This window comes from Anolis sagrei, chromosome 5, assembly GCF_037176765.1.
Source record: "Anolis sagrei isolate rAnoSag1 chromosome 5, rAnoSag1.mat, whole genome shotgun sequence".
NCBI classification, from domain to species: Eukaryota; Metazoa; Chordata; class Lepidosauria; order Squamata; family Dactyloidae; genus Anolis; species Anolis sagrei.
In genome coordinates, this window is record NC_090025.1 from 135,667,132 (window position 1) to 135,690,268 (window position 23,137).

Sequence of the window (23,137 nt, forward strand, 5' to 3'; positions counted from 1 at the left end):
AATTAAGGGAAATAATTTTCCCTTAAAATTAAGGGAATTGGAATTATGAGGGCAGACAATGCTCACATTTTGCTCCCACCATAGCTATGTATTTGCATAGGTTTTATATTGAATTCATCAGCTGGTAACCCTCCTCTATTTTTGCCTAGGTTGGTCATTAGACAGTAGGCATACATTTTGTCTCTAGTTTTTTTTATTGGACATCTAAAAGTACAGGGAGCAGAACCCAAGTCAGTTTCCATGTTGTGGCATTCCAAAAGTGGAAAAAGGATGACCCATCAGTACAAGGAAACATCCTCTTTTGGGTATCATTTGTGACTCTAAACATTTTGGGCCAACAAAAATAGAAGACAAAAACAAGAGTGTAATAAGATGAAAGCTAGCGATTGTCCGTCCAAAGATTCAACCAGCAATAGGTTGAAGTCATTCCAAAAATAAACACTCTATAAAGCAAACCTTGATTTTGCTGTTTGACCTAATTATCATTTCAGTATCTAGACAGTGTGATTCTATGCATTCTCACTCAAAGTATGTCCCATTGGCTTAATTATCTCATTATGGTAATTAGTTCCAGTTGAGTGGGTGGATGATTGTAGAAGAATGATAAATATATATCAGAACTTGCATGAAGTAGAATGCAGTAGACATAGGAGTTCAAAAAAGGGAAGCAATGGTGACAGAGAAATCTGCACCAAATTTTGAAATACCAAAAAGATTGTGAATTGGTTTTAATTTTTTTTAACATTTGGTGCGTATATGGGATGAACTTTGTGGTTTAAATTGTAAGTCGCTCGAAGCACCTTGGTGGAGAGCGACTAATTAAGAAATGAAGTGAAGTGAAGTGAAGTGAAGTGAAGTGAAGTTTAAATTTGACTTAGGAGGCCATCACAGTTTCCCCTTCCTTTCTACTCAGATATTTGTCTACATATTTTCCTGATTTGTGAAATACTTGTTTTTCTTTCCAAACAATCTGCATTTACAATTCTTTATGAGTTTTAATCATTCAATTTATTGAGCCATTCTTTTTCCAATAAGCTATAAATAATTAAGGCATTGCTTACCTTTTTTTAGTTTACATTTTTTTAAAAAGCAGATAAAGGTTATTTTCATGTATAGTTGTTATTGGCCGACCACCCTGTTCTATGTCAGAGGAAGGCTTGAATAATCTCTTTGAAGGCAGCATTGAGGCAGAGAATTAACATTCTCTCCAGCTGTACTCCATTGCACACAGGTTAGTTACTCATTTGCTGTTGCCGTTCCCCCCCCCCCCCCACCCCATCAGATCAACTGAAAAGATGCCTTCCTCCCCTTTGGAATACAAAATTAGAAATAAAGAAAAGGAAATAGGACTAAACAACTAACTAAAGGGTAATGTGTGTCAATTAGCCATGAAAACATCTATATTGTACTACGTGCTTGTCCTTTTGTATACAAAGGCATTTTATACGCAGAGGAATTGCCCTGGACAAAGATTGGCTTGTTAAGCTAAATAGTTATTCAAGTACTATGAAAGGCCTAGTCATTAAAAGATCAGTTATTATAGCTACAAGGCATAGATATATTTCACAATGTCTATATGTTTCAGAATCTTATGGAGGCAATTTATTTCAGTCATTCTCTTTTTTATAATAATCTGTGTCCAAAGTTCTTCATTTCACAGTAAAAGCTTGCTGTATGCAAAAGGGGCATGGATGTTCTACCCCAGTGGTGTACAAACTTTGGTCCTCCTGGTGTTTGGAATTCCAAATCCAGAAGCCTTGGCTAGCTTGTCCAATTGTCAGGAAATCTGGAAGCTGAAGTCCAAAACAACTGGAGGACCACGTTGGGGGTACACCACCAAGAAGGCCCTCTCCCTTGTCCCCAGCTGTACTTGTGATAATGGTAGAGTGAGAGGAGGGCCTCCTTGGAGGATCTTAGAACCCACGCTGGTTCATAGGGGAGGTGTGGTCACAAAGACAGGTGGGGCCCGAACTGTTTAGGGCTTCATAGGTCATAAGCTGCACTTTGAATTGAGACCAGAAACGTATCAGCAGCCAGTGGAGCTGCTTTAATAAAGGTGTTGTGTAGATAGATGCAACTGCCTGCTCTAGGATCTGAGAAGAGTTGCATCCTTTTATTAGTTGGAACCTTTAAGCCTTGTCTCAAGCCTCTAACTTCCTGATTTGCTACTCCCAATTAATCCTCTTACTTCGGTTACTTTAAAAATGTTCTAGTTTATTTCTCTTTCCACTTTCCCCTTTTGAACTTTACTAGAAACTAAGTTCATCATGCAAAGATAGACTGCATTTAACTAACTTAGCAAGTAGTAAGGAGAAGACAACACAGGATCCTGTTGGGTTATTCTCTTTCATTAACATTTGCTATCTTGATCACATTTGGCCATGCATGTCTTGGTTTTCATTGATGAAATATTGGAAAGTAAATAAGCACAGGTTGACTAATTAAGCACTACTGTAGGGTAGAGCTAGGCAAAACTTCATTTGTAACTCTTTTTGTTCTATCTATTTTGTAAGATTTTTACCTACAAAACAATATTAAGAAATGGGAGGGGCAGCCATGCAAAAACCTTAAGGTTCAAAATACTGACCTATTACTTTCGGAAGAAATATGTAAGTTTTGTAAATGGCTTAAGGTCTCTGTTCTGGGTGCCACTTCTCCCCTGAAAGGGCTGGGTTTGATTCTCCCAAAGGGTCCTGAGGAGGATAGTGAGGCCAGAGTGGAGAAAGAGGCCCTGCTCTTTCCCCAAAGAGGGCAGCAAAGGGCCCCCGTGGGGGGCAAGCAGAAGTGAGGGATGCCTGGCTGGATGGCCAGGAGAGGAAGAAGCCCCTCCGGCACATGGCCAGTTCAGAAAGATACAGGCAGAGACCACACTCGCGTTGAGGCTTTAATGCAGGAAGTAAGCAGAATTCTGGCATATGTAGTTTAGGGTGGCGCCTTTTGAATTCTCTGCCAAAGGGGTCCTCGCCTTCCCAGAATTCTGCTTAACATCTTGTGCCACCTTCTCCTCCCTGAAAGTTTTGATGGGGCAAAACCCATGCTCGTTCTGTAAAGGAATTTTGAGATAAAAGAGGTTGTTGGGAGTTGAATCAACCCTGTGAGGTAGACAAAGTTGAAAGGCAGTAACTCCAAAGTTTACCTAGTCAGTTTTATATTATTATTATTATTATTATTATTATTATTATTATTATTATTTCAAAGGCTGGATAGGCATTTGTTGAGAGTGGTTTGACTGTACTTTTCCTGCCTGGCAGAAGGAGGTTGAAATAGTACTGTTAAGTTTATGTTGGTTAGAAATTCCTAAAAATCAGTGGATGTGCAAATCTTTCTGAAACTTGGGGGTGAATGATGCCCTGATTATGTTTTATAATTTATTTATTTTTATTTATCTTGTCAGACGCAAATTAAGAATAGAGATCAGAACTGCCCCCTCCCTCATGACGTTCAGGAAATTAACAAAGACCTGGTTGTGGAACGTGGCATTTGACAACTGATTTAATTATTTGCCCACATGAAAGGAGGATGATGAATGGGATTGTGATGGTGTCGGACGATTTGGCTCTTTTAACTGTGATGATAATGTTTTAATGTGTATGGTGCTGATATTTTAATCGTGTAATGAAGTGGCATTGTGTTGTTATTGTATATTTTTTGTATGTTAACACATGTTGTGAACCGGTCCGAATCCCTCTTTGAAGGTGAGAGGGTCGGTATATAAAATCTCGAAATAAATAAATAAATAAATAATAGTTATATTGTATAAAAACCACAAAGTTAGAAACTTGCCATTATGCTAAATTTCCTTTGGCCAGAAGCTGGTCACTTGGAGTGCCTCTGGTGTCGCTGCAAGAAGGTCCTCCATTGTGCATGTGACAGGGCTCAGACTGCATTGTAGTAACTGGTCCATGGTTCGCTCTTCTCCACACTTGCATGTCGTGGACTCTACTTTCTAGCCCCATTTCTTAAGATTAGCACTGCATCTTGTGGTACAAGAGAGCAGTCTATTCAGCACCTTCCAAGTCACCCAGTTTTCTGTGTGCCCAGGAGAGAGTTTCTCATCCACTATCAGCCACTGGTTTTAACCTGCTACTTTTGGACTCCTGCTTGCTGAGCTGTTCCTGCAAGTATCTCTGTAGATCAGTGCTTCACAAACTGGGGGTCGGAACCCCTGGGGAGGTCATGAGGGGGTGTCAGAGTGGTCACCAAAGACCATAGGAAAACACAGTATTTTCTGTTGATGATGGATGTTCTGTGTGGGAAGTTTGGCCCAATTTTATTATTGGTGGGATTCAGAATGCTCTTTGATTGTATGTGAACTATAAATCCTAGCAACTACAACTCCCAAATGTCAAGGTCTATTTTCCCCAAATGCCACCAGGGTTCACATTTGGGCATATTGAGAATTCATGCCAAGTTTGGTACAGATCCATCATTGTTTGAGTCCACAGTGCTCTTTGGATGTAGGTGAACCACAACTCCCAAACTTAAGGTCAATGCCCACCCAACCCTTCCAGTATTTTCTGTTGGTCATGGGAGTTCTGTGTGCCAAGTTTGGTTCAATTCCATCATTGTTGGAGTTCAGAATACTCTTTGATTGTAGGTGAACTATAAATCCCAGCAACTACAACTCCCAAATGACAAAATCAACCCACCACCCCAACCTCACCAGTATTCAAATTTGGTCGTATCGGGTATTTGTACCAAATTTGGTCCAGTGAATGAAAATATTGGATATTTACATTATGATTCATAACAGTAACAAAATTTCAGTTATGAAGTAACAAGGAAAATAATTTGATGGTTGGGGGTCACCACAACATGAGGAACTATATTAAAGGTTTGCGGCATTAGGAAGGTTCAGAACCATTGCTATAGATCAGCTGGTATACTGGTAGGGATTTCTGGGAGTTGTATGTCAAAATACCTGGGGACCCACAGGTTGAGAACCACTGCTATAGATCTTGAGAAACTGTTTCTTGATTTAAGTTGTTAACATGCTGGCTGATATGCAAACAGAGGATGGGCCAGAGATGTCCATGTCTTGGTCCTTTCATTGCTGGCTGCCACTTCTGAATAGATATCAGGTGGTGCAATATTGGCTAAACAATATAATTTCTCCAGTGGTGTTGGGCATAGACATCCTGTGATAATGTAAAATGTCTGATTAAGAGCCACATCCATTGTTTTAATGTGGTGAGGTGTATTCTATACTGGGAATGAGTACTCAGTATGTTGTATAATTGAAAATAGAAATTTAAAAAGATGGCTCTTGTTTTTTTAAAATGTTGTTCATAAAAACTTTTTAAAATTCCCAAAATCAGTGAATGTATGAAATGTTTTGAAAATTGGGGAGGGTAACAGTGGTAAATGTGTTCTACCATTGTAGATAGCTTCATCCCAATAGCTCTAAAAATGAGAGGAAAGGAGCTTTGGAAGCTCCCCCCCCCCCCCACGCAATTACATAACGAAAAAGTAACAAAAACCATTATAGTTATGAGATAGACCTCTTATTATACTTTGGAAACATTTTAGAAACAATTTGTCCCCCCCCCCCCTCCTTATTTAGTAATGAGTATTAAAACATTTTTTTCATTGATCACACAGGCTTCCTGTAGATCCTTGTACTAATAAAGGAGGAATCTCCTCAACATAACCACAGAATCCATTTATTTATTACCTTTAGTAAAGTAACCCCCCCCCCCCCATATATTTTGGGTTCTTTTGGGGGGATGGAAAACCCAAGAAAATGCATTTATCCTTGCCAGTCTTACATCTAATAAGCAAATATACTCTTGGGAAAAGGGCCCTGTTAGCTTTCTTTTAATTGAAAATGGCGGTCCTGGACTTGCCCAGGAGAGTCCTTTCCTGCTATAGAGTACTGGATTTAAAACTTCTTTTTGTGCACCCCAAATTCCCAGAAGTATCATTTTAAGTTTATTCTTCCAGAGAGCATTCATCACTTGACGTTGTCCTCTATTTCAAATCTTTTTCCTTGAAAAAAATATATACAGTGGCAGAGAGAGCTTGGCAGTAGAACAGAACCTCATAAATTTGGACCAAATATTTAAGGTATTTGCTGGGCATTGCTTCCTAAACATTGGAGATTTTGTATTCCAAATTTATCTCTAATTCTGGTCCCCATGTCACTATGTTAGTCAGCTGGCACACATCATAAAATGCGATCTGAAGTGTATAATTCCACCTGATCCTATTTTTTGAAATCACTTTAACTGCTATATCTCTAACTACCCTGTGGAATCTTTGGATATGTTTATTGAAGGAATGAATGTAGATCTCTTGCTTGGAGTCTTCTAGATTTTGTTCAGGGAGGCACGGGATTTAAAGTGCTTTAACTGTGTGTGTATGAGCTGTTGCATCTAACTTATTTCATGTGATTATGTTTTTAGTTGTATTTGTGTACTGATTTTCTGCTGTTGGCCTGCCTGAATCCCTCAGGTTGAGAAGACCAGGGTATAAAAGTTTTAAATAAATAAATAAATAAATAAATAAATAAAGTCGACTTATGACAACCCCATGACTTTCATAGGTTTTTTAAGGCAAGGAATTAATAGAGGTGGTATTTCCACTTTCACTGAAATGTCACCTACATAACTTGATATTCCGTGGTGGTTTCTCTTGTAATTCGTAACTGATGCTGACCATGCATAACTTCCAAAATCAGATTGGAACTGGTGTCTTTAGGTTATTTACACTCTTAGCATCAAATGTTGCCCCCAAAGAAGGATTTGACACTATAAAAGATGACATCACATCATTTTTCAGATCCTCTCATCTATTATATATATATATATATATATATATATATATATATATATATATATAAATATAAATGTAATGTCGTTTGTGGGATCAACATAACTCAAAAACCACTGGCAAAATTGCACCAAATTTGGACACAACACACTTATTAGGCCAATGAGTGACCATCACTCATAAAAACACTAAAAAAACACAGAAAAAGCTTAAAAAGCCAAAAAATAAATAATACATTACATTGCATGTGCTAAATCACATGTATACACATATATGCACACACAAAACACATATACACAAGACTGGGCCACAGCAACACATGGCAGGGGATGGCTAGTATATATGTGTGTGTGTGTGTGTCAACACTACAATAAATGAGTATTTTTAAAAAACAAAGAAGAACAATAAGAGCAATGAACCCTTGTTTATAGTACTGTGACGTCAACTTTTCTGAATAATTTGAGGATTCAAATTATGGTATTTTTTTCAATTATTCTTTCAAGTTGCTGTGATAAAACAACTTTTTGGTTTGGTTGAATTGGCTTGTAAACAAGAGCCCGCTAGTTGACGGGCCTCATTTTTGTAAATATACAGGGTAAAATTGATAATTAAGGACATCTGCATCAGTATTCTGGCATGCAAAGGACAGCTACATGGTAATAAGAAATTGTAACATTTATTTTTGCCTGTTAAATGAATTATATGCAGGGGCAAAAGAGAAACTGTGTCTTTGTGCACATATGTAGGTATGTGTGCGCCAACTTTTTTCTCTCTGTCTGCCAATTTTTTCTGCTCCAGATAGCTGAAGCTACTTTTTAAAGAGCAGACACAGGTTTGAAACCCCAATGGGTTAAACCACTTGATAGGAAGCAATCTGGAGTAGATAACTGCAGGCATGAAAATGAGTAATAGTCACCTTTGAGCTAAGTCACTTTACGGTTACAGCTGTGACCTCGTAAACATATTTTTGAAAGAAGAAACCTTTTTTGAGAATCTATGTCATTAAATTAAAAAATCAGTACTAAATTTTATGCCCCTTTTCTACACATTTGTACACACTGTTACACAATATCGAAATAGAGCTTGCTTTATACCACCATGATTCAATGTTGTGATGGTGTTCTAAGAACCACGGATATTGTTAGCTTAGTTTCACACATATTATTTTGCCACAAGACTAAAATGTTCAGTTTGGGTGTCACCAAGGAGCTTTCCCATTGTGTTTTCTTTGTCAAAAGCAAAATGGACCTTGATCTTGACCTAATCTTCCATAAAACCTAGTTTGGTGGATGATTTGATGCCAAACTCTCTATTTTCTTATGGGTTCTTCTTACTGATCTGGACATAGTTATATTATTTCCATATTGCAATAATGGATTTAAGAGACTACCAGGAAATATTCCCTATTTCTGTTATTTTTCTAAAGAACTCAGCTCTTAATTCATGCTTCTGCAGACAGCGTTTTACTGGGCTTGCTGTGGTTGATCCATGGTCTTCCTGATGTTGATTGTGTCCAATGCTTTTCCTCCAAAAACGCCTTCCAGAAACAAGTATGTGTAACATGTGGTATTGCAGAAAGGAATAATGTATTCAATTTATCATATGGCATCTCTGATTTCTGGAAGCAGTAGGCTGTGCCAGATCTTTTTCAGCTGTGTCAGAGCTGGCCATCCAGCCTCTGGTTAAAAACCTATAGAGAAGGAGATTGCACTACACTCTGAGGAAGCATATACTACTGCTGAACAGCTCTTACAGTCAGTAAGTTCTTCCTAATGTTATGTGGAATCTCTTTTCCTGCAATTTAAATCCTTTGTTTTGTGTCCTAGAGCAGCAGAAAACATGCTTGCCCCCTCCTCGATGTGACATCATGAGAGGGGACATGGCTATCATGTTCCCTCTCAGCTTTCTTTTCTCCAAACTAAACATATCCAGCTCCCTAAGCCATTCCTCATAGCTCTGGGCTTCCAAAACTTCGATCATTTTGGTTGCCCTTCTCTGGAATCCTTCCAGCTTCTCAGTGTCCTTCTTGAGTTGTGATGTCCAGAACTGGATATAGTATTTTAGGTGATATCTGACCAAAGCATCATCATGATTGGTGATCGCTCATGTCTGAGTCTGATTGTCTTCTAAGTGTACTGTCATGGCAGTCGGTCTGTAAGTGACTGTAGAGACCTATTCTTCATTCACATGTTCTTCCACAGTGAGGACATCAATTTCGAGGTGGAAGTCGGTACCTGTCAGGGTTGGCTTGCCATGCCTTCCTCTTGACACATTTCTCCCTTTCACCCTCAATTCATGCATCTTTGAATTCCATAGAACTGTTGGCCACTGCTGACCTCCAGTGAAAAAGCTCAAGGGTCAGCGCTTCCCAGTTCTCAGTGTCTATGCCACAGTTTTAAGTCCATCTTTAAATCTCTTTACCTGTCCACCAACATTCCATTTTCCATTCTTGAGTTGGGAGTATAGTAATTGCTTTGGGAGGCAGTGATCAGGCATTTGGACAATGTGACCAGTCCAGCAAAGTTTATGGCAGAGGATCATCAATTCAATGCTGGTGGTCTTTGCTTCTTCCAGAATGCTGTTATTTGTCCTCCTGTCTTCCCAAGAAATTGGCAGGATTTTTTTGGAGGCAAAGCTGATGGAATTGTTCCAGGCATATAATAGGGTTGGGAGGACAATAGATTTATAAACAAGCATCTTGGTCTCCCTGCAAATGTCACAATCCTCAAACACTCTCTGCTTCATTTGGAAAAATGCTGCACTCGCAGAGCTCAAACAGTGTTGTATTTCAGTGTCGATGTTGAAGAGGTGGCTGCCAGGGAAATGGAAGTGGTCAACACTTCTAACATTACACCATTAAGATGTATTTCTGGCATTGCAGAAGGATGGGCTCGTGCCTTCTGAAAGGGTACTTTGGTTTTCTTAATTCAGTGAGAGACCAAGCTTTTTGTATGCTTCTGCAAAACAAAGGTATTTAGAGTGGCTTGTAGGTCTTCTCCAAGTGAGCACAGATTACATTATCATCAGTGTATTGGAGTTCTATAACAGATGTTGTGACCTTGCTTTTGGCTTTCAGTCTGTTGTGGTTAAATAGCTTAACATCTGTCTGACAGACGATTTTCACGTTGGTAGGAAGCTTCCCATCAACAAGGTGCAGTATCATAGTGATGAAGATAGCAAATAAGCTTGAGGCAATATCACATCCCTGTTTGACACGTGATTCCACTTTAAATGGGCTACTTTGGAAGCCACTGCAGTTGAAGACTGTTGCCATCATGTCATCATGGAGGAGCCACAAAACGTTACAAATTTGTCAAGTCATCCGATTTTTTTTGCAGGATTACCGAAGCAGAATAGAGTGGGAATATGACTTCCTTCACTCTAGACAGTATACTCCTACTGTCATATAATGATATTTTGGAAAATGCTTTATAGAACTGTTTGTTTTTCATGAAAAGTAGCCAGAGAATAGACAAAGTCAAGCGGGTTTGAATATGCAAGCATTGCTTGTTTTGTCCATGAAACCACTGACATATGGAGAAAAAGAGGTGTGAATCAAGTTGCATGCAAAGACAGCCTGCTGCTGCATCCTTTCTCTTTATGCTCTGACCTAGTGTGGAAGAAAGGTGTGCCAGCATTTCTTCACATGGTTGAGTAATCTTGTGTATGGTTGCGTAGAGAAAATATGCAATGTATATGAATAATGAAAAATGCATCAGTTGTTTTAGGAAAACATCCAGACTTGCTCACTAAAATTCATGGTTCAGTGACTATATCAGAAGCAGATTAAAATTCAGTATTAGATAGGAAATATTTTGTTTGATAGTCGCATAAGCTATAGTAGTATGTATTGTCTGAATTAATGCTGTTTTTATACATAGGTTAGATTTTTTATATTAAGACATGACCTTGTGTTTAACTTGTTTGATAAACTTACTTATTAGAAAAGTTCAAATCAAAAGGGGGTGCAATTTTAGCTTAAATATGTTTGTGACTAAAAAAAATGGGATAAATGTATAGAAATTCAAATCCCACGAATCCAAAGGTCACTTGTGAATTTAATTGGAAAGAAAATAGGTGCTTTGACTGGATTTGGAAATCACCATCTATTGACTAAGCTTGGGCCAGAAGCATAAAAGAAACATACCATAGAATCATGGGACCTAGAGAGCAACCCACAAACACTTCTGGAGGAAGGTATTCTTGAACATCAATAGGTGAAATTGTGGAATCAACAGATAAGTGAGTCATAATGCATATATCTTTTAGCATTAGTAAAAAGCATGCAGAATCTAACCACACTCGATCAGTTAAATTCCCCTTTTCAGAGATATAATTTAAAATAACATTTAATGTTAATTATTTAAATACTTCAATCATAGCTTGTTATCTTTGGCAGAGATTATATGGGCATCATCCCAGTCTCAGTTTTTGAGGCTCAAGAAGTGTGTGCTACTGTCCTCATCTGCTCATCTTCAAGGACTCCTTGAATTTTGAGGCAGAGAAAGGCAGGTGTTTGGCAAAGCAAAGAACTTCAGCATTCAGCAGAGATGCTTGCAAAGGCTGTTCTTATAGAGCAAACAGTGGAATACTTGGGAACCCAAACCCAAAACATTCAGAAGACTGTCTGTAATACTGAAACTTCCTATGAGAATGAAACAAAATCAATATTTAAAGAGATTATGATGAATATCTCCCTTTTCCTGACTCTTACACAGTGTTTTTAGAATCCTCTTATGTTCATATTCTGAAATATTGGTGTCATATAATTACCAGTATAAAAGGGAAAAGGTTTCCCCTCGATGTTAAATCTAGTCATGTCCTACTCTGGGGAAAGGTGCTCATCTCCATTTTTAAGCTGCAGAGCCGGTGTTATCCGTAGACACCTCCAAGATCATGTGGCTGGCATGACTGCATAGAGTGCCGTTACCTTCCTGCCGGGGGGTACCTATTGATCTACTCACATTTGCATGTTTCAAACTGCTAGGTTGGCAGAAGCTGGGGCTAACAGTGTGAACTCAACCTGCTCTCTGGATTCGAATTACCAGTATAGTTAGGAGTTATATTAAATAATTATATTCCAGTACTACTGTATTTGTCATACTGGTATATTAAGGCATATTAAGAAACTTAAAATAATATGTGGTACCTGGAGCAATGGAAAGAAATGAAGAAAGAATACATTTAATTTATCTGAATGGTTTAATGCCATATAACAGTTATGTTTATGTAATATGCAACATAAACCATAACTTTTTAAAGATATCATGGTTTTGTCTGCAGCATTTAAAATTATGTACTGATTTTATGTGGCTCGGGTATAATAATCCTTGGCATAATATAACATTTACAAGTATGCACCTCGTAGACAAATATTTATGACTATATATACTATTTTGAACTGTGTGTAATTTTTAAATAGTGTTTACCATGCAACTAAAACAGATATATTAAGAGTGTTTGTGGTTGTTTATAAAATAGAACTGTGATAAAATATTTTGTACAGTAAAAAATATATTTGTGGTGTTCCATCTATGTTTTGGAAAAACTTTGACAGAAGTACTGGCCTGGTGCCTTCATTACAATATGTATTCCAGGCATTTAATAAACATTTGAGGTTTTCGGAGACATAACCATGGCTGTGATCATGTGCTTTTGATTTTATCACTATTTTGTTTGTTATATTTTCAGATTTTTTTGTACATCAACTAGGAACTCTAGCTATTTGTAGCTGAAATCAATAAATAACATCTGAACAGTGGGGAAAGGGGATTACAGAATTCCACTGCTGAGATGAGTGATGTTGTTCCACCTTCCTCTCTAACTTTTTCCTGCTGTTTAACTGATCAGCAAAGGGATCCAAAAATCATTCAAACTAGTCTTCCTGAAATCTTCCTTCCATAGCCAGTCAGCAGGGGCAAAACCACTTAATAGAAATAGGGAAGGGTCACAAGAGAGGCTTGGCAAGAGAGACTAGTGGAGTGGATACAGGGGTTTCACAATAGATCCTGCCTGTTAGATGGAGATTTCCCACTCCTTTCAATGAGTTCTGTGAATAGTTGCCTCTAACAAAGGACTCACCCTTGCTTTGTATTTTTTTACAATTCCATCTGTATCTCACTGGACTTTTCCAATAAACTTTGTTCATTAACTTCTGACAGGAGCTGGTCTTTGTTTGTCTTCAACCATACTTTTTTCATTTTTGTACCAAAATCAGATTTTGTTCAAAACTCTATATTAGATAAAGTAGACATTCACATTCAGATGGCTTTCTATTTTGTCTTGATATGCCCAGTTATGTCATAAAAGCTGTGATTTGTTTTGGATTGCACTGCGTCATGGCAGGAAGAAGAACTTTCAAGCAAATATGGTTTTCTTATACAGCACATGGCAGTCTAAGTTGTGTATGCAAATTTGGATTTACTGGTGAGTACCTATGAGGCCTATGAGAAAGGAAAACTTAGAGAAGACAATTATGCTGGGGAAAATGGAAGGAAAAAGGAAGAGGGGCCGACCAAGGGCAAGATGGATGGATGGCATCCTTGAAGTGACTGGATTGACCTTGAAGGACCTGGGGGTGGAGATAGGCAACAGGGAGCTCTGGCGTGGGCTGGTCCATGAGATCACGAAGAGTCAGAAATGACTGAATGAATGAGACACCATGTGATGAAGTATTTGTCATAGTGGAGGAGAAAGATTGTCCTCATAGCCACCCAGTGAGGGCCCCTCTTTTTGGACATGTCCTTGTGATTGATGGATCGCAACAAAGGGTCTCTAACCCTAATGCAGCTTTCCAGGCAGGAGAATTTGGCTGTGGCAGCATCCAATGTGGCATTGCACCTGCCTCGGAACATAAAAGTTTAACCTCAGATTGATTTTATGGGCTTACCTCTGACACTCCATTGTTTTATGTTAGCATAGATAACTAGTACTTCATTTCAAAAGTAATTTAAATAATTTAAATAACCTATTTTAAATCCATGTGTTTGTCCTTTCTGCAAACATTAACAAGCAAAAACAAACAATTCCCAAAACCAAGGATCATCAAGTAAGTTCAAGAAGTTTCATAATTTTATGTAGTTTGTAGAAATCCCTTGATATTTCTTCATGGTAGTAAAGCAAATATATGCTTTGAAGCATACAACAACAATAACCAACATATTCCTTCTTTGAGCAATACTGAAGGCACTGGCCCCATTTACACTGCCATATAACATAGGGCCCTTTCACACAGCCATATAACCCAGAATATCAAGGCAGATAATCCCACAATATCTGCTTTGAACTGGGAAATCTGAGTCGACACTGATAATGTGGGATTTTATTCAGCTGTGTGGAAGGGGCCATAGTTTTAAACAATGTAAACTCATATAATTCAGTTCAGTGCCGTTAAACTGCATTATATAACCACATATATTCTGACAATATAATGCATTTTCAAAATGCAGTGTAAATGAGACCATTGGCTATAGGAATGTCAAACAAAACTTTGAAGTAAAATCACAATTGCTTACATAATGCACATCAAGGTTAGCCCTTGAACAAAGATTTCAACTAAGTTTTCTACACTAGTCAGTGAACCACACAATTTTGTTTTTTTAATATCCAGTTATTGGATTTCTTAGTTTTAAACCAAAACGTATAGATTCTTTAGAGAACATAATCTTTCACTCTGGTGATATGGAAGTCTTGTTTCTTAATATACATGATTAGAATTCTATGTTGTTAAAAAGGAAAACCCAATCAGGTTGTGGGGATATAGATGATGAGTTAGAAAAAAGACTGTCTGGCCATTTACTAGCCTTTGCACACTGACATATCTTCCTGTATTTGTGTGTGGCATGAAAGAAGAAAAAGATTAAAGCTCTTAGAGTCCCTTTGGCTGCCAGGCAATTGGATATTCTGTTTTAATTCCATGAGAGTAATTTCTTGTTCAAATATGATACCTCCATGCTGTCTCTTGGCCTTTCTTATACTGGCTTGGTAAAAAGCTATAAGCTGGATCAACCTTACAGAAAATAAGAGTATTTTAAGAGGTTTAATTAAATCAAAGTTTACTAAGCAGCTTTGCTAAAGTGTAGATTTTTTTTCTCTTATTCTTCTTCATATAGACTGTGTGAGGTCAACCTACTTCTTCAGCATCTAGTCTTTAATAGTAACATCTCAAATAGTAAAATCCCAAAAGGGGCATTATTTTAATTTTCTCCTATTTTTGAAATAAATAACAGAACTGTGCGCAATATAGCCAGCATATCTTGTGTCCAGTACTACAGTAGTAGGACTGTGAATAATTTCCCCCTTTGATGATGAATTTTGTTTGATAACTCTTTGAATAAGAACAGAAATAGTCTAAGATTCATTCCAAATTACTGACTAAAATTTTGCTTCCATGAACCATCCAAGTAAACTGAAAAATTTGTTTCTGCACTCTAATAGGGAAAGAGGTTTAAATTGTTTTTTGCATGGTATTCAAAACATAATTATAAAGATTGCCTTTTTATTCAGTAAGTCTGTTGAGGGTTTTTTTTATTGTAAACTAAACTCTTTTAGTTTGACTAGATAATTCTGTTACAGGGACAATAAGATAAAAATCAAGTGTGTATATCAAAATGGCACATGCACATTCAAGTGGCATTATGCTTTGCTTCTTGGTATAATTGTGTCTCTATTGTCTTTGTAAACATGTTGAAAAAGGGCATAAAAAGTAATCTCTTAACTATGGTTAACTACCTTGATTGTCAGTATAGTAGGGCAGTTCATAGGTGCTCATGAGATTGTGTATCCCACACAGTCACTCTCCAGTGAACTCTTACAGTGTAATGACATCTGTTAGTCTGTTGCAAGATCCTAAGGGACCAAACAATTAAATCTAATTATTCTTCTGGAATCAGTTTGTGTTTTGTTTTGAACATATGGCACTAGATATTTCTTTGGAGATTTCGAGAGGCCTTTCTTTGTAGAATGAAGAAATCCTTTGAAAAGTTTGTGTAAGGATGTACATATAGACCCCATAGGCTGATACGCTGGACAGTGCATGCACCACCTTGCAGTTGCGATTTTGTTTTGCAGTGGTTTTATATTTTCTCTTATATTTTGTTATAATGTTGTGTTTTATTCTGTTCTATACTGTTGTGTATGTATTTTAATGTGTTATATTTTAACTATATTGATCGAGATCATCCCCATGTAAGCTGCCTGAGTCCCTCCAGGGAGATGGAGGCGGGGTACAAAAATAAAGTTATTATTTTACATAAATGAATTTGCCAACATTTGTCCAATGTTATTTTTATATAAAGTACTTTTCCTGTGTGAACAAATATCTCATTCTATGCATACAGTACACCATTCTGTGCTTTAGATATATCTAGGAAGTATAGCATCAGTATATTTCTTTAGTCAGCAAAACACTGATAGAAATAAATAGCTCCTATTCTACTTGACCTCCTCTCTTGGAATACAACCAGCCTTCCGCATTCACTGGAAGTGAAAAAAAAATGAATGAAGAAATTGCTATGTCTTTCCCTGAGATAATTCTAGGAATGTCTAAGTCTTCCATCATGACTTTATGGTCAATGTCTATTGGAAAATGACAATGGAATCACATTGGAGGACCTAAAGAGGTGGTCTCACACAATCCCACTGGAAGACAATTGGTTTTCTTATAATAATAAAATCCAAATCTGTGAATAATCAAAGCTGCAAAGGTCAAGACCACAAATGTGAAGGGAAGGTTGTACTTTTCTCCCATCCCAGCTATTTGAGCAAGAAAGAAACATGAAATGATCAGGCTGAAGGTAAAATCTGATCATCCTTCCCAAGCCAACAGCTGAATAAGGTGGACACAAAGTTTATTGAATTGTGTAATTTTATCTTGGTTTACTGGGCTTAGAGAACAATAACATTTGAAAGACTCTGATAAACCTCGGAACTCTTATTTGCAATCTAACCCAGGTTAGTTTTTGATAATATTGTAAATAAAGTTGCTAATTTCCTTCTGATCAAGGGGAGGACCTAGGAATGTATTCCAAGTTCCTTGATGTGGGGTTTGTGTGTTACTTCCATGCTTCCTAACACTAAATGGTAGCTGAATTTGTGATTAATAATTGTAACATTAGAAAAACCTTTCGGCTCTAAACACACTATGCCTGGCATTTTGGAACCTTAGAAAACAAATAAAAGCAATGTGGGGGTTTTGTTAACAACATGGAATATAGATCAATATTAGGATTTTCTGATTGAAACTTTTGGGAGAAAATCATGTTTTGATGAGTAGTAACACATTGTTGAAATTATTCTATATGGCTCAGAATGAAGATTAATGTATGATTTGAATAGCTTGAAGATTTTTGTTCTATTTTCATATAACTAAAAAGAAACAAGCCAGGTTTCAGTAAAAGCTCACACAGCAGATGTAATCTTGTATATAATTGTTATAATTGGTTGGTTATAATGTGTATTCCAGTTCATGCTATTAAAGAGGCATGCTATTAAAGAGTTCTTGAAGAAATAAGCAAACATCTACATGTTCAAACAACAATGGATTGCATACACAGCAATAGCTGTAACATAATGCATTATTTGTAAAGATATAAATTATGTCTTTTTCATGGGGATCAGTACTGAAATAGCATTGCATTCATTTCAGATTTTATTTTATTTGGATTGATAGTAGAAAATACTTTAGTAAAGTAATGATACAATATTAGATGTAGATTAAATGCTTACCAGTAACTTAAGTAGTAGTCTGATTTAATGAAGATTCGATATATAGTCATGACTTGAAAGAAATTGCTTCTGCCAAAGCAGCTCTTAGACATAATTTCCCACTTCTTGTATCTTAGATACTCATAACAAATGTTCAAAGGAGGCATTTAGAGAAAATATGTTGTGACACTTAATTTATAAGCATTACTTAACCTTCCACCTTTCTTGAGACTCTTTCGGGTTTTTAAGTAAGAGATCTAGTGTTTTAATTTTAAAATCTTCACTTACCATATATGACATCTTGATGTATTTATGATGACTAATATCTATGCTACGGCAGCATCTAGTTAATGTTTCCTCTAATGTTTATTGTATTAATTATTTTGATGCAATTTTTAAAAAAGCTATGTATCCTTTGTGAATGGAGCCTTTACTGTCTGTTTGTATGTTCTCACTGAGAGGTTATATCATTGGTATGAGGGTAAAAAAATGGTCCTTGCACAATGTAGTATTTTTAACCATTGAAGACATGCTCTTTCAGTCCCAAATAAGAATAAAGAAGAAGGCAATGAAGCTCCAATAGCCTCCTGTTGTGGCATCTGCAATGCATGCAAAATGTTTTTCTGGTTGAATGAACCAAAACCTTAGAACCAACAAGGACTTGATATTTATAAAGACACAAGCCTAGTGAAAGGCTAGTGACCTTGTTAATTTAAGATCCTATTTGATTCACATTTGATCTATCATGTTACCCAGGTCTACTCTAGCATAGCATACTCTCCAATATTTCATAGATGAAAAGCGAAATACATGTGGCTAAGCAGCATCAGAGTATGTTCAAGATGACAAAATGTATTAATAAAGAAGACCACATAAGCTAGGAGAGGCTGCATCAGATTACCTCCGGGCTGAGAGGGGCGGTATACAAATATAGTAAATCAATAAATAAATAATTGCTCTTGACTGAGCCCACTGGGAAAGGGCAAGACTCAACCCTTGTCTTTCCTCTCCCCTGCTGAGTTATTTGAGTACAAAGTATATTTGTAATTTCAACTTGATTGAAGTAAGGGGAAAAGTATGAGGAGAAGAGTCCCACAGCACCCATCATATGACGTAGGGTGACTTCCAGTGGGGATCCATTGGTGAAATGGGGTGACAGCATGGTAGGAGGCTGCCGCTGCAACATGAGAGCAGCCCCATGTTCCATAAGGAACAACAGGACTTCTCCTAGCGTCAATCATGCAGCAATGCTTTCCCACGCCAGAATTGTTCCAGTGATGCCCTGATGCCACCCTGATTCACCACAGAGGTTGGTGAATCACAATGCTGGTAACGCTGCATGTGATGAGATCCTTAGTTGCAAAAGTTAGGCTTCCCAAAACTGCCACTGTTCCCTCTTCAACTAGCAAGGCCCTGTATTCACATTCCTTTTCTGGTTCCTTCTCTGGCAATAGTGTGAACCTCTCATCTAGTTTTTGGGCCACCAGTAATGCTGTAGGTCCCCTCCAGAGCAACCACCTCTACTATGAGATTTGACTGGCACCATTAGCCCTCAGGCCCACCATTGCTGTCCTGAGAGCCAAGGGAGAGGAGTGCACCACCACAGCCATAGAAGTTGCCAGAACAGGAGCACAAGTGCAAGGGCTCACCAGCCAATTAAACACTTTTGAGCCACACTGTGAAATTGGTGATATTCCCATAAGGCAGTACAACAATTACATAGTATTTCATAAAAATAATAAAAATTAGAATTTAACAAATTGCAGTCTAGCTGCTAATTGTTCAAACATCTTATGAAACCAATCCATCTGGGGGCATTCAAAATTAAAACGGGATGATTACAAATCAACATACATTCTTCTCTGATAGTTTTTTTGGCTGGGTAAATAAGCAGGTTGCAGTGACTAACTCTTCCCTGTCCTCAGTTCCTTCCTCTCTATAAAATAGAATTTGAAATAGCTCTACATCAATCCTGGCCTCACAACATATTAGGAAAAATGGATTAGGCAAACCAATATTTGAGGAATGATAACAAAATTATAGAAAACAGTAAAAAAAAAACCTTATCAAACAAGGATGATGACATAACGGATGTTTCAAGTGACTCTACCTTGGGCCCACTATAATTAAATTTTAGTGAAGATTGAAGACAATATAAGAGAAACATGATTGGTTTCAAATGCCAGAAATCTAACAATTCTCTTAAATACTTTTAATCAACCTTGAATAGATGTATTAATTTGTAGGCAATGTAATGTCAACCATATAATGCATTCAGATCAACATAACATTATCTAGAATCTAAAAAACTTTGGAATGAGATTATTCTGGTGAGTCCATATTCTGTATTTTTCTCATACGTGTTGTCATGTATTTCATATCCGTTTTTCTACACGTGCTTAATTTTATTTGTCATGAAGTATACTTATTACAATCTTGACAGAACAGTTATAACTGTGAACCATTACATCACTTACTTTCATATTTTCTGAGGTATTGGCTCAAATGATTGCCATTTGACCTTGTTTATGTTATACTGTACACTTGATATCCAGGAACCTCCCCATGGATACAAAACTCTGCGAATGCTCAGGTCCCATTATGCACAATGGCACTGTATAATGGTGCCCCTTATATAAAATACGAAGTCAAGCTTTGCTTTATGGAATTTCTTTGGTGGGTTAGTAGGGAATAGTTTCAAGCCATAGATGGTCAAATCTGTGGATATAAAATCCATGAATATGGAAGACTGACTGTACATACTTATGAAGAGTTTTTTTAGTTAGATCTATGTAAAATCCATGTCTGCATGGTATTTGTAGATTTGAAATGATATGTACAGGAAAAAAAATTATTACATGGTAAAATTACAAAAAATAATACTGTATTTCTGTCTACAGATGCTTCATTTGTTGTGTTTTGGGCTTCTTGTTTTTTAAGGGAGAAAACAGTAAAGATGATAAATTATAATATGATATCTCCATAATTTCAGAAATATATTTAGTCTGTGTTCACAATTTTATATACTGTATTTGTCATACCTTTTAAAGAAAAGGAGACTTATTTTTCTTAAGAAAACCACATTGGTTAGCAATCTTGTTTTCTTATCATAGACTCTTAAGGAGTACATTCAGAGTGATCTAATTGAGGAACTTTGGACAATTGATTCCCATTTTGATAATGGAAAGCATGCTTCTATCTACATTAGTCTCTTTCCAGACCATATAGCTCAAGGGTATAATGGCAGGTTTCCCCTATCTTCTCAATTAGCGAATAATCACTCATCTCAGTGTAAGGGTGCACAAGGCCACCATTAATTTTTATTCAGTACGCTATCCTTTCATTTATGTCGACCTAACAGTTTGTCTTTGTGTTTAGAAACTGGGTGCTAGTGTTTCTGTTTGAGAGAGAATAGGATAAGGAAGATAGAGGTATTCATTCTATTACGAGGGTGCTTCATTTCAACTTAGGAAGCAAATGATCCAAAGTAAAGCTTAGTCCCATGACAATAAGATATAAGTGAGTGCTGGAATAAAGGGAGTCTCCAGCCATAATGATCACCTGCATATCAAGACATGGAAGAGAACAGTAAAGAGAATATTTGAGATTTTGACAGTGGCATTATCAGGCACTACAGAAATGATACATACTGACTTCTGTTCTTTTTTTATGTTGACAGACAACTCCAACAGGTGAAAACACTGTCAGGTTTCAGCATTCCAGCATTATTTGGTGAGTTGGGCTTGTGATATGTTCTTAAATCTTCTCTTCTTTCATTTACAGAAAAGGTATTAATTCCTTATGATGCTGTAAACCCCTCAATATCCTCATCCTTATCCTGATTAATGAAGTACTTAGTACAGTTTGGTTGATAGGCAGATTATGGTAATTTCATCATCATCATCATCATCACCTCCTTCTTCTTAAAATCCTTGATTGTAAAAAGAATAGCATGCATGGATCCTCATGAGTCTAATCAAATGAATACAAAATAGAAATACGTGTTACCAACTCTGGGCCATTCCAGACAGGCCCAAAATGCGGGACCTGTCTTGCTTTTTACCTGATGTATCCAAATGTCACCACAGGTAAAAGTGAATTGATGCAGAGTAAACTGGGTTTTCCCAGTTTACTCCACATTACTTAAATACCTGTAAAGATCCAGAACTTAAGCTAAGGTCTGGGTCTTTAGAGGTGGGGACCTTGTAGGGACTGACTCCTGGAACTGCTTCTGCAGCCCTGGGGATCAGTCCCCACAGCATTCCTGCTTCTTACGGTTCCCAAAAACCTGGAGAAGTGGGATGGTACCCCTCCCCCAGCCCCATTTTGCCTCCAAAACTTATCAGAGACCTGCCAGCAGTGCAGGCCCCTCTCTGCAGTTCTCCTGACATGAGAAAATGACATGTCAGGAGGTGGGGGGGGGGGGGAGAAGGATTTCTCTTGTAAATTTGGGGATGAAATAGGCTGGAGGACAGCTGAATAGCATCCCAGGTCAACTTTTGTTTGGCCCAGAATGCCATCTAACCAGGAAAGCCAAGGGTTTGGGTTGGGGATGGGGACTTGAACCCGAGAGGAAGTGGGTTGTTTTAACCTGCTTCCTCTCAGGTTTTAGCATAGTGTAGGAGGGCCCTCAGAAATAAAATTACATTATGGCTACATGTGACAAGGTACAATGGCCACACATCGTGTCAACCTGAGGAAGAAGAAAAACAAGTTGCAATTATTTCTTGATACTTAACCGTCTGTTTTGGATGCAACACTAAACTAAGCAGTACTTCATCTGTGATCATCAAACCTTGCTCTTTAGAAAATATTTTATAATATGTCCTTGGGTCCATTTAGGAGACTGCTTTAAATGAAAATTATGTTCAGTCTTACAGGTTTCATGATAAGAGAGTGTTTATTTAATATTTATGAAGTCTCGGACATAATGAAAATCCTTGGTTCTGTTTTTCTTGTTGATTCCCACCACATCAATAATTCTCTTTTAGAGGCTGGTTGAATCCATATACCTCATTTTGAATCCAGCCCAATTGTATCATTTCAGGAAATATATCTCACCTGATGTTTGTCTTCTTGCATATGGAAAATGTTTTAAGATGGGCTATTAGACAAAGTACTTCTTAATGTTTTCCTCTCTCTTTATTTGGATATATAAAATACAAAGAACAATGATAACATCTTTTAAACCTTCAGAGAAAGAACTAAGGCAGCCTAAGGCATATTGAATAAGTTCCCTACTGATTCATGTAGAAGATCTTTTCAAGGCCATAGATGATATATTGCTTCTGGAGCATATGGCTAGATCTCTTAGTATGTGTATCTTGTCAGAGATATTGAAAATTAACAGTGTATTTTTAATTACAAAAATAATACACTGGCACTGTAACAGTTAAAATGGTGCAGTGACTCAACTAAACCAGTAGGTTGTTATAAGCAGATGTGCCTGTGGATTTGTAAGGCCCGTCGCAAACTAGGTTCCTGCTGGAGAAAACCTTGCTAGCAAGTCCCTGACGTCATGAGCCTGCGCCTCTCTCCCCGCCCCTTTCTCTGCCCCTTTCTCTTTGCGAGCGTGGTTTTTCCTTTGCTAGGGCAGCATTGCCCGCATTTTCTCTCAGTTGAATTCTGCCAACTGAGAGAAAATGCGGGCAATGCTGCCCTA

At 37.5% G+C, this 23,137-nt stretch overlaps 1 protein-coding gene across 1 annotated transcript in view; it reads left to right on the forward strand.

Annotated features, from left to right (window-relative positions):
- CNTN1 (contactin 1) overlaps nt 1-23,137 on the forward strand; it is a 207,829-nt gene that overhangs the window by 55,725 nt on the left and 128,967 nt on the right. Inside the window, exon 2 of the mRNA XM_060777601.2 lies at nt 21,155-21,207. The gene's annotated coding sequence lies outside the window, so the exon portion shown is untranslated. The remainder of the gene's footprint in view (nt 1-21,154; nt 21,208-23,137) is intronic.